Source organism: Scleropages formosus, chromosome 18 (genome assembly GCF_900964775.1).
Source record: "Scleropages formosus chromosome 18, fSclFor1.1, whole genome shotgun sequence".
Classification (NCBI taxonomy): Eukaryota; Metazoa; Chordata; class Actinopteri; order Osteoglossiformes; family Osteoglossidae; genus Scleropages; species Scleropages formosus.
The window spans coordinates 537592-546452 of NC_041823.1; positions in this window are offsets into that span (position 1 = coordinate 537592).

An 8861-nucleotide genomic window follows, 5' to 3' on the forward strand; every position below is an offset into this window, starting at 1 on the left:
CACAGAAGGGGAGAAGAAGATAGTGACACAGATACAAGAAGTCTTCAGTGTCAGTGTTACACAGAACATGATTGTTCTGTTCAGTTACGGAGATGACCTGGAGGGTGTTACCACTGAGGACTTTTTGAAACATGCTCAACCAGAGCTGAGGACCCTGGTGGAGAAATGTGGGAACAGGTACCATGTATTTAATAACAGAGACACCAGTAGTGACACACAGGTGACAGAACTTCTCCAGAAGGTCAACTGCATGCTGGATAGACCAAAAGAGGTGTCACTGAAAGAGATAAACCAAATTCGTACGAATTCCTCCACCTGTGCTTTCAACGCAAATGATAGAATCAGGGATGAGAAAAGATACATCCCAGAAACACAGGAGACCTCTATCGCTGTTCAGGACTTTAGCCATGTTGTCAACAAGATGGATATTGAGGAAACATCTTCTACCGTTCCAGAAATTAAAAGAAGACCCACAGATGTAAATGAGTCCACTGAAGCTGGCAACATCAAACATCAGGGGCATGAAATGATAAAATTCAGCCATACGAAAAAAGGAACAATGGAAAGTTTAAATAATCGCAGAAATAGTGGCAATAACAAAATCACGACTCAAAATTTTGGTGCAGGTCCAGAAACACAAAGAAGAATACCAACTGGCCACGGCTCCAAATATGATGACAGCGTAACGCAAAGAATGAGAAAACCTACAGTGTGCGTCCAAGACATGGAAAATGTAAAAAGCTTGACACAAAAAGACAACAGGAAGCACAGAGTCACACAGGAAGTGAAACTGGTTCTACTGGGCAGGAGAGGGTCAGGGAAGAGCTCCTGTGGAAACACCATTCTGGGCGCCAAGGTGTTCCAGTCATTCCTGAGCACCACACCAGTGACCAGGGAGTGTGAGGAACACAGCACACACATCCAGGGGCGAAAGGTCACTGTCATCGACACCCCAGACTTCTTTGGTGACTTCCTTCCTGATCCTGATTTCCACGTGAAGAAATGTATCTCCATGGTAGGACAAGAGTCCAGTGTTTTCCTCTTGGTCATACAGTTGGGTCGCTTCACAGAAGGGGAGAAGAAGATAGTGACACAGATACAAGAAGTCTTCAGTGTCAGTGTTACACAGAACATGATTGTTCTGTTCAGTTACGGAGATGACCTGGAGGGTGTTACCACTGAGGACTTTTTGAAACATGCTCAACCAGAGCTGAGGACCCTGGTGGAGAAATGTGGGAACAGGTACCATGTATTTAATAACAGAGACACCAGTAGTGACACACAGGTGACAGAACTTCTCCAGAAGGTCAACTGCATGCTGGATAGACCAAAAGAGGTGTCACTGAAAGAGATAAACCAAATTCGTACGAATTCCTCCACCTGTGCTTTCAACGCAAATGATAGAATCAGGGATGAGAAAAGATACATCCCAGAAACACAGGAGACCTCTATCGCTGTTCAGGACTTTAGCCATGTTGTCAACAAGATGGATATTGAGGAAACATCTTCTACCGTTCCAGAAATTAAAAGAAGACCCACAGATGTAAATGAGTCCACTGAAGCTGGCAACATCAAACATCAGGGGCATGAAATGATAAAATTCAGCCATACGAAAAAAGGAACAATGGAAAGTTTAAATAATCGCAGAAATAGTGGCAATAACAAAATCACGACTCAAAATTTTGGTGCAGGTCCAGAAACACAAAGAAGAATACCAACTGGCCACGGCTCCAAATATGATGACAGCGTAACGCAAAGAATGAGAAAACCTACAGTGTGCGTCCAAGACATGGAAAATGTAAAAAGCTTGACACAAAAAGACAACAGGAATTCCTTTACCTGTTCTGTCAGCTCCAATCATAGAATCAGGGATAACAGACAGGTTGACCACACTTTGGAGAGCAATAAGACTTCTCCAGTTACACAGACCAACCCATTTCCTAAAAATGTCTCAAGTAACTTCAAAAATAAAAAGAAACGTGAATCTCAGAGTACAACATGCATGAATATGTGTGTATTGTTGTAATTAAAGGGCCCTGTTGGTTTTGGTTTTTACAGTTATATGATGAATTCTCACTAAACATGATTTTAAAATAAATAAAGCAATAACTTCTGTTAATTAAAAGTTTTTCTCCAACTAATATTTCTTTTTATTACTAAAGCAATTAGCTATTGTAAAAGTTCACTTTTATGGTCGCTATGTCAAGACCAATTTGAACCTTGTTTATTTTCAGCACTGGAGCAGAAGTAGCTGTTTGTCTAATGTTTTCTTTGTATTGTTATTAAAGTAGCAAAGTAGTGTTTTAATGACTAAACACTCAATATTGTCACAGTTTCACGACCGTGCCCAATCCATCAAGGCAAGCGACCGCACCTGCTGTAAACCGGGTATAAGAGAGCACTGCTGTCTCACAAGCTCGCGGAGTCTCTTCGAGTCCACCGGTCCCCTTGTGATAGCCGGGCCATGACCATTTGCTCCTCGTTCTCTCAGTCCCTCTTCTCCCTTTGACCCCAGTTCCCCGATCCCTGTCCTCTCGGTTCCAGACCTTCTGATCTGCCTCCTAGATCCCGATTCTTGTCTCGCCCCACGGATAACGTCTGCACCGACTCATGCCTGCCCCCTTGTTGAAGTGCTGAAGGATAAACAATCCACGAGTGGGTCCTCACTTCCTCCTCGGTCTCCTCTCCTCGACATTGACACATGTGACATAACAAGCTTTTCCACTGTAAATCTGTTTTTAAATGACAACATTTAAATTGTTCTCATTGATATGTTGTAACGGTTAAATATCTTTATTTTAGTTTCTGCTGATTGAGGTTTCTACTGATACATATTTTCATGTTTCAATCATGTTACCAAGTGCTACTCTACTTCCGAACTACCCATCAATATTTGCCTCCTGAATGGTTTCAGTCCCTCAGTGTAATGCAATGTCATGTGAAATATGTCCTGTAACCATAAAGTAATTTTGATGCTTTCAAAGCAGCTCTTGTGCAGTTCTTCATACATTGTGTTTCAACGGTTGTCTGAAATCGAGGCTTAATGTCCCACTGAGGCACATAACGCATGTGTCCGTTGTGAGTAACAAGGGTTTGAACAACATCATCGCTGCCAAAGAAACTCACATTCTTCACTGGGCAGCAGCAATAGCCTCCAGCCCACCATGACCCTCCGGGCATAGCAGTTATTGATCATGAATGATTGATAATCAGAAATTAATCTTTGGAAATTGTTATAAAAACATGCTGCTTAATACCTATAACAACACATTTTTCTCCAAAGAGACGTGCAGTGTTAAGATATTTACAATTATTCACCCATTTACACAGCTGGGTAATTTTACTACAGCAATTAAGGGTTAAGTACCTTGACCAAGCGAGGGGGTGCGGTGGTGCAGTGGGTTGGACCACAGTCCTGCTCTCCGGTGGGTCTGGGGTTCGAGTCCCGCTTGGGGTGCCTTGCGATGGACTGGGGTCCCGTCCTGGGTGTGTCCCCTCCCCCTCCGGCCTTACGCCCTGTGTTACCGGGTAGGCTCCGGTTCCCCATGACCCTGTATGGGACAAGCGGTTCTGAAAATGTATGTGTGTGTGTGTGTGTGTGTGTGTGTGTGTGTGTGTGTGTGTGTGTGTGTGTGTGTGTGTGTGTGTACCTTGACCAAAAGTACTACAGCTGAAGATGGGATTCAAACCTACAACCTTTAGGCATGAAGGCAGCAGCTCTAACCACTACACTGCCACATGCCCCAGTGCTTTGTGAGTTTAAAGAATTTTAAGTAGCACAACAGTAATTCTTCTACTTGGGTGATTTCACACAATGAATGAATCTTTAATGGTTGTGTGAGACATGTGTGGACTAGAAGTCAAACACAAACTATAAACACTAAACTATCGAAACAAACTATAAACAGTAAATATTTACTTTGAAAATTATTTTATTCCTAAATTCTCTGTAGGTGGCTCTGACACTCTTGGTCTATCGCTCCTTGTCTTTGTGGAGTGTGAGGTGGTGGTTCCAACATCACTCACGCTCCTCCAGCTCCTCAATACGCGTGAGCTCTGCGCTCTCATGTCGTTCTGTCATGCCCTCCTCGGCACAACGAGGATCGCCTGCGGCGGATCAGGGGACAGACCACATAAAAGGGCGGTCCAGAGCGCACTCACACGCGGAACCTTGTTCAGCCTTGATCATCGCTCTAGCGGGTGCTTCCTGACTACCTACCTTTCCTGTTCCACCCGTCTCCTTTCCCTTCCTTCTCTCAACCCCGCTATTTCCACGATCTCCTGCTTGTCTCACGGATTGCGGCTTTCGGATTGTCCCTCCGATTACATTTGTACATCGGCGACCCTCGGATTGTCTCGTGACCACGGTTTTTCGATTCCGGGTCCGACGGCTTCCTTCCGGTGTGACAGCATGACACATTCACGCTGTTTTCCTCCACATAAAGAAATTGTTGCTTTGCTTGTCGAAGTTTCTGGAAGCAGCAGTGTAGATAGCTCTTACAATTCATTTTCCAAACTTGATCAGTTATGTTCAGTTATTAAATGGAATTCTTCTAAATTGTGTGGTGATGGGGAGTGTGGTGGTACGGTGGTGATGGGGGGGTGCACCGGCCCGGTGGGCTCAGCCAGTGTCCTGAGCGTATCCCCTCCACCCCCGGCCCTGCGCCCTGCATTGCTGGGCACGGCTCCGGTTCGCTGCAACCCTGCTTCGGCCAAGCGGTTGTTGGCACTGTGCGTTTGTGTGCGCTGGTAAACGGACAAGAGACGTCGTACGTATGTCAGCGTGTCAAAGCAGAATTTTGACTACTTCTGCAGCATCCCTCTGTTTGGAAGGGCAACAGCTTTGTTTGTGGGACTTTGAAGGTAGTTAGATATCCATGTGTTTCCATTAACTGTCATAATCTGGGTCTTCATGGTTCAGAGGCTATCCTAGAATCTCTGGACCCAAGGCTGAAGGGGATGAACCCTGGACAGGACACCAGTGGGGGGTAACCAGAGCACCCAAAGGAAACCCACACGCTCGAGGATAAACATGTCATGTCCACACAGACTGAGGGAGATTCGAACCTACTCCCAAACGGTTCAGGAACTGTAAGGCAGCAGCACCATCCACGTTCTCATTACATTGCTAGTTGATTTTTACAGCCACTTTATATAACATTTATCCATTTATACATTATATAATGTACTTTTGCAGTTGTGAATGTTGCTGGAGAACCACAGCTACTCTAAAACTAAGCACCATCTGGGCAAATCGGAGGGTGAGCATGAGAAACAAGACGAGCGAGTGAAGTACTGAAAACACGAGTTCATGAGTTCTGTGCCAACAGCCTCTTATCCCCCTTTACATTCGCTGCTCGATGGAATGGACGTGTTTCCGAGAAATGGACTCTCTGCTTATCCAGAGACTCCAAGAGCTGCTCGTCTTCATTCCGCTTCAGTAAATGTTGAAAAACACACAGGATAATTGATTGACTCACTGATTGACTGACTGACTGCATATGAAAGAGCTCAGCAAAGGACATTCCAGTCACACATGGGTTCCCTTGTATGTGTTCGCTGAGAAAAACCAGGACTCGGGTCATCATGCATGACCATCATACATGAGCTAGACACAGAAGTATGGTGAAAACAGCAGGTGAAAAGCAGGTAAACCAGTGAGTTGAATGTGCTGAGAGACAGAGAGGGACGAGTCTTTACCCCTTTGCTCCCTTTTTCAACTCATCACATGAGCACATAATGCACGTTGTACATTAGTTTTGCTGTTTTCCATTTCTAAGGAACAATCTTTTTCTCAGTGCAAGACTCATTTTGAGGATGTTCAGATATATCATTTCTCACAAAACTTACACTCATTCATTTAGCTGACACTTTTCTCCAAAGTGACTTAGAATGATAAGGTTATAATTATTGACCCATTTGTAGAGCTGGATAAATTTACTGGAGTAATTTAGGGTCAATACCCTGCTCAGTGGTACTACAGCCGGAGGTGGGGATTAAAGCTGCAACCTTTTGATCCAAAGGTGCCAACTGAAACCACTACAGTACCAGTCGCCTCTAGAATTAAGCTGATTGCAGCAAAAGTAGAAATTTGAACTCGAAAGACTTGACACTCAGTCTTTAAGATGCCACGTGAGGGTGAATGACAGAACATCATGATATTTATTATTTCTCAAGAGAAAGTGTACTTTTTACATACTTTTTTACACGCTCTCGTAAATATAAGCGGAGGAGAGCGGCCCAGACGTAATGCTATGAATAAAGAATAAGGAGCCGTGGGCCAGAGGAGCGCTTCCGGACCCTGTCCAGGACAACTCTGAGTTTGGCCAAAGCACAAGAAGCAGTGGCCACTGGAAGAAGGTGGAAAGATCAAGATCCGAGGCATCGGAAGACGTCATTCTGTTATTTTGTAAGACTGAATGCATGGTAGTGTGGTAATTCTCTAAGGGTAATGAAGTTTACACAGGACAAACAAGAATATCAGTTTGTGTTCTTTCAAAACAGCTCTACCTTCAACAATGTGTCACTCGTCATGGTTGTAGCCACTGACTACGCAAAGTGTGTTTTCTTGACGTCTTTGGACGGGAGATTGCAGGTTCCAGAGATCTTGTTTGTATTCATCTGTCACCAGCTTTTCTGTGTGTAGATAAAGGCCTCGCTTCCCATCGTCGGTCACTAATGATGTTGCTCCACACGACCGCGCTCACCTCTGAAGGATGGCGATCGGTGAGTTAAACTCATTTCGACATGACAAGACGAGGCTGCAAAGTCGAAGGTCTGACCTCTCGTTGGCTGGACCGCCTGAGAGATCTACCGACCCTTCACCTGCAGCACAAAGGTTGAGCACCACAGCTTAGTGACTTTTCTCTTTCGACTCCTTTTCAGTTTCTGTTCAGAGGTCTGATTTTGTCACTCGGTTGTGTCTGATTGTAGATGATACAGCAGGTCAAGTCTCAATGGTTCTCCACCTCCTGTGATAATAGGACAAAAATCCCCAGCATGATAAGTCTCAATACATATCAGTGATGCTCCTTTGAGAGACATTTTCCATCCTGAGATGTTATCAAGGCTGGTCCGCCATCAAGGGTCGGTCACTCGGGTCAGCGCTGTGCTCTTGGTCTCGCTTCACGTCTTCGGTGTGCATTTCACACATTCTCCGGCTGCTCTAAACACAAAGTATTTAACAAAGACGTGTGTTTCGCTCAGACAATACAGAACAAGATAAAATGATTTGATGAAAAGACAACCCAAGTCCCCAGAAATTTAAAATGAATCTGGTATAAATAATCAGACACCTTAAACAAGATAAATAGAGTGTACAGCGAGGAACTTAGTGCTGCCGCCTTCAACACGCTGAGTTCTGGGATCGCATCCCACCTTCTAGTGATGCAGTAAAAATTATTCAGCTGTATAAATGTGCAAATCACTGTAAGTTCCTTTGGCGAGAAGCTGCTGGTTAATACACTGATACGCTTGAGGAGTGTCCTGCGGACATTTGGGTGGAGAGGTGGCTGTGAGGGGTGCAGCTGTGGGGTGAGAGAATGGGAAGGTGGAACACAGTCATTTTTCTTCATTTAGTTTAGCACTTTTACACCTAACTGTCTGCTTAAAGGCTCCGAAGAATGAAACCTATGTTTATAATTTTACAGTCCTGCACAATAAGTGGAATTAAGCCTTAAAAACTTGCATCTTAAATATGTTCAACTTACCGACTATTTAAAAAATGTTTTATTTCAAACATTCATTTACAACGTGGTATTATTTCTTTGCCCAAAGGACATAAAATACACAAGATTGTGCATGCATGCTCCTTCAGGTGACACAGTGGGTAGTGCTGCTGTCTCATAGTGTCTGGGCACCCCCTGATCACAGTGACTCCAGAGCAGTGTAACCCTGCTCAGGACAAACAGTTCATAGAAGTGCATTTGTATAGGGCTGTGATGGAAAGGAGCACAGAAGTGAAGAAACTGTGTGATTCGGAACAGTGACTCCTGATGAAAGACCAGTAATCTCTCAACTCTATGAGACCACGGATGTCCTGAAGTCTGTCCGAAACACTTGCCCCACACGGGACACAGGGAACCGGAGCCTCACCCGGCACACGGGGCGTAAGGCCGGAGGGGGAGGGGACACACCCAGGACGGGACACCAGTCCATTGCAAGGCACCCCAAGCGGGACTTGAACCCCAGACCCACCGAAGAGCAGGACCAGGACCAACCCACTGCACCACTGAGCCACCACACCCCCATGTTCTGAAGTACAAACCTCAAATTTCAGGAATTTTTGCAGTAGGACTCAGTAAGGGCAGCTACCCTCAGTGCCAGTGAGGGAACAGACAAAAATGTGGAAATCACAGGAGGGGCAGAGCACAGCATATCACCAAATAAGGATGTGTAAATACATTGGGATTTTGTGGTAAATGTGAAATAAAATAAGAAATGGAACGCTCACATTTTCAAATGTATGGCAATGTGTGTGTAAGTGGGGGGGCGGCGTGGACAACGTTGAGATCCATAATAACTGCAGTAATTAACAATAGCTGTAAAAGTAATCATAACAGCAACACATTAATGCAACAATGTATGATTCAATGTTTAAAACCACCAGCACTGTACTCAAATGAAAGAATACAGAAAAGGACATTTGCTCCAGCATCACTTACATTTACATTTTTTTTTTTTAATTTAGCAGTTGCTTTTCTCCAAAGTGACGTACATCTCAGAGAAAATATAATTTGTACGTTACGTTACATTACAACCACCCTGCACAGGCACTTTTCTCTTTCCTGCCCTCTGGAAAGCAGCTCAGGTTTATTCGAACCCGCACCGCTAGGTACAGGAACAGCTTTACCCCGCTGCTG